Here is a 10,576-nt window from a genome sequence, read left to right as displayed (position 1 = left end):
NGCGGGGTCCGCGGGACGGTTACCTCCTTCGGCGGGGGCCCAGGGCCGCGGGCTTGGGCATGGTCCGGTCCGCGGTCTCTCCTCGAGGGGGAAGAGAGAGAGAGAGCACTGTCAACTCACCGGGGTGCGCGGGTCGCGCGCGCGCGCCCCCGACACTCTATTCCATCGCCGGGTGGCGAGCGGCGGAAGGATGGTCGCCGACTCTTGGGCCTACCGAGGAGCGGGCGCAGCTTCGGCGAGGCGAGGGACGAGACACTCGGCGCGACTACGCGACGCGCACCGACCGAACCCGGCCTCAGGAATATCCCTCGGTGTGCTCCGGCGGAGCGGGTGGGGAGGAGTAGGCAGGGAGGGGGGGAGGTACCTCTCCTCGATCGGCGCCGCCGCGGCTCGGGAGGTGGGGGACGGAGAGAGCGAGAGGGGAGATACGAAAAAGCACGAAAATCACCACTCCGCTGCCGAGGTACTACTGGCGCCCGCGGCGCTCCTCCTATGTCCCGGCCCCGGAGAGAGCACGGGAGCCGCTGCCGCGCGGCCGTCTCTCGCGAGCTGAGCGCGCCGTGCGCCGCCGCCACCTCGCGGCACTCCCGCGCACCGACCGTTCGGCGGGCGCGCCCGACGGATGGCGCCACTGGACGACCGGCCGACCGGCGCCGCCGCGAAATGGGAGACTCGCCACCCCGGGGAAACTCCGTCCTCGGTCGCGACCGACACCGGGGGTCCCTTCTCCTGGGAGCGGCGAAGAGAAGCGAGGCCTCGAGTCCCGTGCGCGCGCGTCGCCGCCAGGAGCGACAGCGAGAGCTCGATTCGGAGGACGTGCAACCCTCGACTGGAGGTTGCAGCTGGGAGGCACCCCTACTTATAACAGCGGTCCCCCCAGGGGCCCCGGGGAAAGGGGCGCGGGGCGGCAGCTGCAGGCCGGCTGCACGCGCCCACCCCCACCACCCGACCCCCTCCCGCCCCTCCCGAGGGACCACTGGCACGCGCCGCGTGCCTCTTCCGAGTGACGTCACTCGACGCCGCGCGCTCCGCGTACGCGGCGGCGCTCCTACGCGAGGCCTACCGGACTGGCGAGACCCGTTCCCCTGTGCCCGACCCGAATCCTCCGATTATCGGTGCCGCGACAAATTGCACCCGCGATTTCGCCCCTCTCCCCCTTGCGACTGGACTTTTCGAAGGCAAACCCCAACCCCCGTGTCCCTATCCTCGGAGGACCTGTCTCGCGCATCGTTATCTCGCCCCTGCATCGTTATATCCGGCGGAAATAAGTTCCCGCTATCGCGAGGGGGAGGGGGATGCCTCGAAACCACCCGTTCGCGTAAATCTCCGAGGAAGGGCGCGATCTCGGCCCTGTAATCGAGCAAACGAACCGGTGATAAGGTGTCCCATGGCGGAGGGAAGCCTTTGTCGTTTCCGCCGACCGGAGGAGGGGAAGTGTACTCTCGGGGTATACTCGGCACGGTATACTTCCGGTCGCGAGGTGGTTCAACAGGTCAGACCGACGGGGGAGCCAGATGGAACCACTTCCGGCCCTTCCCGGGCCTGCTCGTCCCTTCTCGCCCTCTCCCCTTCTGCACCCCTCTCGACCCCCCTTTCCCCTTGCTATGCGTCGCCCTGGCCTCTGTACGTACCTTACCCCTATGGGGGACGCGTGTACCTATATATCTATATGACCACGACCCCCCTTGCCTTCCTCGGGCCCTGAAAACCGCGTCAGGTACGTCGGACTCCGCTTTGGGGGTACCTTTCCACCTTACCGTCCATGTACCTTGGAGTTCCCGCGCATGCACGGACGCCCACCGATCCGCACCCACTCGCGGCGCCCCCTCGTGACGGCGCTCGTTTCACGTGGCCGACCAACTCGTGAATATCCGTCACGCGACTCCCTACGACTCCGTTCATTCATGCCGAGTGGATTACGCACGGGTTTACGCACGCCGCGGATCGGGGCGAATTTTTCATCTCGGATCCCATCGTCGGGGGGCGTCTTTAAGGCGATAAGAAAGGCATATCACCTTGATAATTTGAAATCGGGAAAGGGGATTGAAATTGGAATTCTACTGGGGCAGGTGCACTCGATTGGGGGCAATTTTCCCCGAGTGTCCTGCGAGATGATGGTGGTTGCGCCACCTCGGGTAATGTCCCTTTCCCACGTGCCGCGAGTGCGCAACGCCGATGGACGCACCTCGACGTAACGAGTTTTGCCCAATGGATTGCACATTGCATACCGGGATTCTTAATGCAACTAAGTGCACCTGGTGCATCGACTTCCAGGTCTCGCGCCTTCGAGGAGATATCGCTCCGAGAGGACGAGGGAGGGCTGGGAAAGCAAACACCGGCGCGGACGGCGGACGGATCGGAGGAAGTGTTTACGGGGAGCTTCGCCGGAAGGCGATGGCGAAAGGCGAGGGGGACGGGAATTTGTGAGCTTTGGAGATCCCCCCTCGGGGCTTAACCTCCCCCCGCGCGTCTAACGCGGCTTGATGGATGCTTCGCTTGCGTAATCCTGCGCTTCGCGGCAGCTGGAAATACGCACGGGCGAAACGCACGTGGGGGTACGTCCAAATTTCGCGAGGAAAGGGGCTGGGAGGAAGAGGAAGGCGAATCCATCGTCCGACCCCCGGGGCCCGGTTGATTGCGTTTTATAACTTTTCTCCCGTTTTACGACCGCCTCCAATCGGGCCCTGCATCTGCCGAGGTGTTCTATCGACACTTTCTAGCCGACTTATCTCCCGTAACGAGAACGGCCACGGGTCGTCGACTGGATTGGACGTTTATATTATCACCTTATTGGGCCCCATTGGATTTCACCCCGTGAAAGATCGGCGGGATTTTGTCTCGCCCCGTATTCGGAGGTGCGAGCCATTCCGCGTGCGCGCCAATTCGAGCGCTGACTTAGGGGCCCTGAAAGGTCGCACCCGTTCGTGACGAGGAATACGATTTGGGCATTCGACCCGGGATTGGCTCGTGTCCGCGTAACGAGACCGACGTAATCCTCGTGTCGACGAGGGCGTCGCTTTCGAGCACCAAATCGCCATGGGTCCGCTCGACGTCCACTCTCGAACGATGCCGTAAAGGGACTGCAACATCCGTCGGAAATATCCTAACAAAGATATCCATAAAATTCGACACCTTTAATATAAAAGGCTGCAGCAAAACATCGTGTAGGGAAATTATATTCCAATATATATATATATTTTTTTTAATAGGGTGGAGAGGAGGTACAATTCTGACAGCTTCATCCCCTGGCCGCGTAAAGTGGGTACTGGACGCGATAAGGCGCAAGGGTAGAGATAAGCCGCCGATCCGCGTTTGCGCGGAGCAACCCCCTTGGAAGTCAGCGCCTCCAGTGCGCAATTTGGGCCCGAGGAGATAAGAGCGGGCCCGGGCGGGCCGGAGTGGGGACGGGGCCGCACGCGTGCCACGCGCCCGAAGGTTGCCGAGCGGCGCCGAGCGCGGCCGAAGGCCCCGATATAACGATAATGATCTCACGTGACCGGGCCCCTCCCCGCCGGGGCCAGTCCCCCTCCGGCGGGCGCAGCGACGATACGTATCGGGTGTTGCAGCTGCTGTTTCTGTCGAACCGAGCCTCCTTTCTTTCCCTCTCCTCGTTCGATCTCTCTCGCGCCCGCGGGGCCTCGACTCGGGCCTCTCCCTCTTTCCTGATTTCCTTCCTTCCTGGCTCTCGCGTTCGGACTTCCGCCGGAGGAGGCTGCGCGCTCCTCAGGAAGAAAGAACAAGGTCGACTCCCACGGCTAATCTTCTCGCTTCCCACCTTCTCCGGCACCTAAACAATGCCCGAGAAGGGAGAAAACAACGGGAGGGGTCCTTTTTACCCCCTTGTTTATCCTGGGCCCTTTTTTATCCGAGAAAAGTGTTACTCAGGAATTTGTTTATTTATCGACCGGTCGGAGGACGGGGGAGTACCCTCGATAAGCGGGGCACCCGAGCGCAATAAATCGAGCGAGAGCGCAGGATCCGTCGACTTATCGAACCCCCTAACAAGGGGAAAATATACCTGACAGATGCACGGGGAGGCAGCATAGGTGAAAGAGGGTTTTCGAGGAGGACGGAGATAAGCGCCTCTTGCACGAAATTCGAAAAATCGAGACGGGATATATTTCACCCCGGGCCCATATTTCCGCCCGGGCGGCAGATGTTTCTACTAATTGATAGTTGTTCCAAGATGGCGCCGATCGATCGCGCGCCCGGTAACGTTCGCCCGATAATTATCGGGATTTCGAGTAATGGCCCGCTCCAGGTGCGAGAATCCGGAGGAACTCTGCGGGGATTTCGACCCCCGGAAGGGCCCCGATAGAGATCGACGTCTCTATTCCGAAATTGGAGCAGGACTCTCGGCCGCTCCGGAAAGGCCGCAAGGCACTCTTCGAGTGCGCCATTAGATTCTCGTTCTCACCTCGGCGGGGCCAAGTCGCGAAAAGCGATCCCCTGGCTCACCTGTCGGGAGACAATGGGCCCAGTCGAGAGGTTTTTCCGCCCGGACGGGAAACCTAACCTCGCCCACCCCCGATTCCGGTCCGCCCGCCGTCTGCGAGGACCTCTCCGAGGACCCGACATCTGGCCCGGCTTTTCTTTCGAGGAACCGCAATTTTGACAGCGGGCCCAAGACCGAGGAAGAGAGACGGAGACAAAGAGGGATTTTCTACAGGAGGCCGAAAGCCAGTCGCGGAGAAAGGGGCAGGGCGAGGAGGGAGGGGAAAGACGCGCGCCTGCTGGCCCACGGCGATGGGCCCGACGTCGTCGACGGGGCCCGGCGAGGAAGGCGAGGGCGAGAAGGAGGCCAGCTCGACTTCGACGATGATTATTTTTTACTTCCGAAGGACCAGCCGGCCCCCCGAAAATCATTGGAAATTAAGGCTGCCGCGTCAGCGCGCAATAAGGCCCCGGGGCCCGCTCGCCTGCGAACGGACCGTTCGGGCAGGGACCGAAACGCTCGTTATGGCCTTTAATCGGCCTCGTTGTTTCCCCCGGCGTTACCAATCGGCGCTACCGACGCGGTTAGCAACCCTTTAGGGCCCCATTTGGTCGGGCCCAAAATAAGCGAGGCCCCGAACGCTCCCTGGTTCAGATTTTCGAGGAGAATCGCCGTCCAAATATTTCGCCGAGCGTTAAATCGCTCTCCACGGATGAAGGGTAAGGCCCTTTTCCGCTGGGCTTGATCGATTACGTAACCGCGGTTGTCCGTTTAATCGTCGGAAGGCCCATTCCTCTCCGGAGGAATTAGTATTCCATCCCGGAGGGCCCCGACACGGAACGGAGCGAGGAAGATCGGAAACAAAGGCTCCCTTCAAAGGACCGTCGTCGGGCCCCGCTGAAAGGAAACCCTCGGAAACTACGACCGTGCTCATGGGCCCTAATCGTGTCATCCTGCGATATTGTTCGCCGCGGGTAAGAAAAGCGACGAGAGGAATGAAAAGTGCCGCCGAGCCACCGGCGGAGTTTCCGCCTGGGCCCGGTCTCGTCCCCGAAAAATCAGTCCCCGTCGATTAGCGGAAGGGCCCCTGACGATTCTCCTCGCGGGATTTGAAGCCGCGAATACTCCCTCATAAGTGAAAATAGCAATACACAATGGATTGCACTGGTGCACGTGCATTTCAGGTTCCTCGGGGCCCTTGGGCCCCTGGAATTCGCGTCACGTGTCGCGGCGACGCGGCCCGTCGCGTCTCCTCGCGTGTGGGAAACCGGCGAACAATGCCCAAAGGCCCATGACGAATGCTCATTGTTATGGTAAAGTGGCGAGAAAACGGCGGCGTCGTCCGCGAGACGCCCCGCGTTGATTTCTCCGCGCGCCTCATCGGGCCCCATCGGGCCCCGTAACCACGAGGGGGGCGGATTTCCAAATTCGGGGAATTTCGAGGTAAACGGCCCGTCTACGAGTCTCAGAGTGACGCGTGCGTCTGCACGCCCACGCGGAGGTCCGTCCACGTGGGCCTAAGTGCGCTAACGAGCTTTTCTTCCTGTCGTCACCTCGAGGAACACCCACGAAGTGACGACGACGGGCAGTCTATCTCTTGACTGGTGACGTAACCGACTCTGTCATGCCGGAAAATGTCCGATTACGGGCCCTCTACTCGATAGGCAATGCGCCGAGGGTCTGTTCACCAGGAAATCAGTGAAAATGATTTACTTCATTCAGAGTCGACTGCCCTCCATTTCATATAATAAACAGCACTGCGAATAGGTTTCAAGGGGCGTTCGACCTTAAAATTGTGACAGTATTTCAACAAAATCCACGATTTCGAATTCCCCTCGAATTTTGCAGCGCGCGGTGCATCCGTTAAAAATGGTAAGAAATGCACGCGCGAAAATGGCGCCTCCAGAGACGCGACTTTCACGGTCGACGGGCCGTCTGTGAGCCGTATAAATATTTATGTGCCAAAGCCCCGTCTTATGCGCCAGTTGTCGAGTAGAGCTGGCATCTGCACCGGGCAAAACTCGGTAAGTGGCGCGCCGAACTTCCGCTCCTCTATTTCGTCTCTAGAACAAGGCCCCGAAGAGGGGCCCGAGCGCCATTTCGCCGACTCGGCGCACCCGGCGAGATTCGCGTCCGGGGCCCGCTGCTGCACTTGACACCTTGCACCCGTGCTTCCGGTCGGTCGAGAAGTCCCGGAATGCGCAGATTGCGGCGACTTCGACTCGTAACGATTTAATTACCCGCTTAATCGGGGCTAATGCATGATGCGTCCCTTTTCTCCCCTCGATGCGCTCGGCGATCGCGTCGGAAGGGTGAGCGATGGTCATAGGGCCCAAAAGAAGACATCGCCTGACCATTAGCCGGCCCGAAAACGGAAACGACAGGTGCGGAGAGACTATCGGGCCCTTATTCCTCGCTTGCTCTAGCAGAGGTTTTCCTCGAGGGGAAACGCCGCCCCGCCGGAAGGAAGTGGGTCTTTCGTTTCGGTCCCCACTTGCGACACCCCCGCGGGCCCCATCATCCCGGCTGTCTCGAAAGGAGGGCCCGGGTAACACGTGTGCGGGTCCCGAGGGATGCTGGGCCCCGGGGGATGAAGGGGGGCAAGGTGGTCGCGTCGCGGGACTCGATTCGGCGGAAGCCAAGGTGGTTGCAGCCTCTCAAACGGGCCCCTTCCGTCGGGCCCTTCCTTCCGTCCTTCTTTAATCTCCCCCGAGGTGCTCCGCCCTCGACTGTCATCTCGGCGACTCCCTCCTTTATACCTATACTTATATCTGTCGCCCTTATTCTCGCCCCTCGGAAACGGGGCCTTAGAAATCGACCCCGCCACTTTCTCCCCAAGCTCTATAGAAAATACCTCCACGTTACGTGTACGTCTCTCTTAATTAGGAACTCACCGTGGTCAGAAAGTGCACTTTTAAAAAATAAATAGCGTCACGACGCAGTCGTCGCGTGACCGGCGTTGCATTCGTTGCATCGCCTGCATCTGGGGGCTAGTCAGCGGATTTCCGGAAATCCCTCGAACGGAACACGATTTACACAGTTTCGATCACGATAGAGCTCGACCGATTACGCGGAATCAGGAAAATTGAATTTTTTTTTTTAATCATAACGAGGGGATGAAAAATTGTACATCTATATAGGCGTCGAGTCTCGGTGGACGTCCTCCGATCTTCCTCCCTTCAATGCCCAATTCAATTCGGTGGTTTATTCGAATGCCAAGTGCAAAGAGGCTCCCATTGTCCGGCGATATTTATTACGATTTGTTAGCGGGTAACCGCAAACATTTCATTATGTCACCGACGCAAAAGGGAGCCAAAAGTGCGGTCACTCAATGAAAGCTCACCGTGACGTACCGACAATGCGACAACGACCGACACCGAATGGACGCGTCCGCACGATCGATTTTATTCCGGGCTTTCTTCCTCGCATTTTCCTCCCGCGATTTTCCAGACACGCCAGAAAAGCCTCTCCTTTCCTTCTTCATCCATTGTATTTTTTATTTATTTTTTTCTGAGCACCCGGAATTTTTTCCTCCAGGCTTTCGAAGAAAAGCCGGAATCTCGAGACGACCACGGCGTTTGGAATCGATTTCCCAGCCGAAACTTCGGTCGCTCCTCGACCAGCGAATGGAACATTATTTCCAATCGATTCGTCCATTATCGATTGGCGGCTCCCTGGATGGCCGGCTGCCACGGAACAACGATCGATTATGTCGTTACCGCCCAATCGTTTTAATTCCCCCAAGTTGTGGAGGACCCCTTCGTCCCGAAATTCGACATTCGTCTGCCCAAACCAAACAGTGACTAATGGACAACGCCCAAGGCTTAATTTCGGAATTTTCCGACGTAAATTTAATAATGGATCTTTAATCAGGTCTTTAAAGTGCTTCAAAGTAAAAGGTTAAAAATGAAAATAAAAACGATATACTTTCCTCTTGCCTGACTGAACGCGCAACGTGGATTAATGTGATTATTTACCTCTCGAAGCAGCCCATTACCTGTGACGGTCACCAAACTCTCGTTTGGACAACAGGGTCGATGGGGTCGGACACGAGCTCGGATCTTTTTGTTCCCATTGGCTCCTGGTCGCGAGAACTTCCCCTCCCATGAAAATCGACAAAGGAATACGAGTTACCGAAAGACTCCTTTCATCAGTCGTCCGGATAGACGTACTCGAAGCTGCGTAAGAGATGGTCCCCGGCTGGCCCATTTATCTCCGGGCCCATTGAGACGTCCGTTCGAGAGAATTAGAGACGCAATCCCTTAAACTGTCCTTTATCTCGGGTAACAAATCGCGATCGGAATTATTTACGCGTAGTTTCCAAGTGAGTGCGTCAACGGGACCGAGGCGGCGAGAAAGAGATGCTGGACGCTGGACCCCATCTTCGAGGAGAGATGCACCGCCGCACCTATGTCGCACCTATGCAGGAACATTTCCGAGATATTTAAGCCGAGATACGACCGGAGGGCACTTTCCTAGCCGCGACATAAATTTATTAATAGCGAGTCCATTTGCAAGACGCGCCTCCACCAACGTGGGTGCATCCCGGTGCATCACGATATGCAGCGGTTAGGCTAACCATGAGAAATGGTCGCGATATTTCAAAGCCACTGCGCGGATACTATAGGTAACGTGATGATATTCCATATAATAATTTAAAAAAAAAATTCTGACCTACCGTGCGTATCATTTTTTGTCAGAGCGTAGACTCGGTTTTCGCGAGTTTCGACTCGACCGTCGGACTCGGATTCAGGTATTCTTCGGAAAGTCTGACCGTGAGACCGCACCTGGAGCTCGTACCTCCTTCGGGGAACCTTCGTCGTACATAAAGAATATTTTCACGACGCGATTCTCCAGATTTATCGGCGTTTACCGAGGACATTTTGTAGGCAGCTCGCGAGGCCGAGCACGCCGGGCAAAACATCTCGATTCTATAAGTAGACCCGAGGACCTATCAAGGTTGCCTCGAGAGAACACCTGTTTACCAACATCGACAACGTTGGCCCAGGATTTCTCCGCCTCGGTGTCTCGAAATCGCCCCCTGGTCGCATTTTATCCCGAAAAAGACCGTAGGAAAATTTTCACCTCCAAGATTTTTCGATCTCCGACCTTCTGCTCCAGTTTCGGGGACGCAGGAGGTCCTGGCCTCGATGCGCCGACACAAAGGATCCTCTCCTAGATAACGAGCCCCGAAATCGACCCGATCGGAATTGGGTCGTTACGGGGGAATCGCTTAACCCGATCCCTCGGTAATTCCTATTCTCCCCGAGATGTACAGAATGGCGGATAATAACCGAGCGGATGCTACCCTTAGACTCGCCTTTGTCCCTGTTTCCCGGGGCAGGGCCCGAGTCGGAATCGGCGCGTTTAATACGGGAGTGCATTTAGCCGCCGCAATACCGCGGGACAATTTACCATGTGCGAGGTGCATAAAGCTAGCGAAATAACCGCCGTCGGATCCGGTGTCGCCCATAATCGAACCTTTCCGCCGGAGGAGCCTGAAAAGGACGAACCGATGCATTGTCCCGTGGGTCCTCACCGCAGAGGAAGACACCCCGGTGGACCTCCGCGTTTTCTCTTTTTTTTCCTCACTAGGAACCTGACATTTGACGTCCATCACCTGGGCTCGATATTGAGAATAAAATTTTTTTAAACTGTCGACTCATAAAAATGTAGATTAATCGAAGGATTTATTTTCCAAACGAATAATGAACTCTGGGGAGGGGGAGGAAAAACCCGAGAAGGGCCCCAGGATATTCGGGACCGGGGCGGGTTCGGCAGCATAGGGCCCATCTGCGTGGGTAGAGACTACTTCGGTGGTTCTTTGGCTCCGGACCAGATGCAGCCTGTGGGATTCACAGAGACGGAACGGAAGGAAGCACTTTTTATTATTTTTCTTGGGCGCCTTGTCGGGCCCCTCGGGCCCGAAAGCTCCTCGGGGCCTCGCGGAAGAGGGAGAGAGAAGGAGGCGTATTTCCTGTCCCGGGACGGCCATCCTCTCGCCCTCTCGCTTCCTTGGCGTATTTACCCTCGCGCTGCTCGCTCTACTCGCTCTACACGCTCGCACGCTCTCACGGCCTGCTCGCGCGCTCGCACGGAACCTCGCGAGTCCTCTCTCCGGCGTGTGCATCGGCCCACAAT

Source organism: Orussus abietinus, unplaced genomic scaffold (genome assembly GCF_000612105.2).
Source record: "Orussus abietinus isolate OABI.00-Male unplaced genomic scaffold, Oabi_2.0 scaffold46, whole genome shotgun sequence".
In the NCBI taxonomy this organism is placed as follows: Eukaryota; Metazoa; Arthropoda; class Insecta; order Hymenoptera; family Orussidae; genus Orussus; species Orussus abietinus.
The sequence above is the reverse complement of the archived record's forward strand: the minus strand, read 5'-3'. Positions refer to the sequence as shown.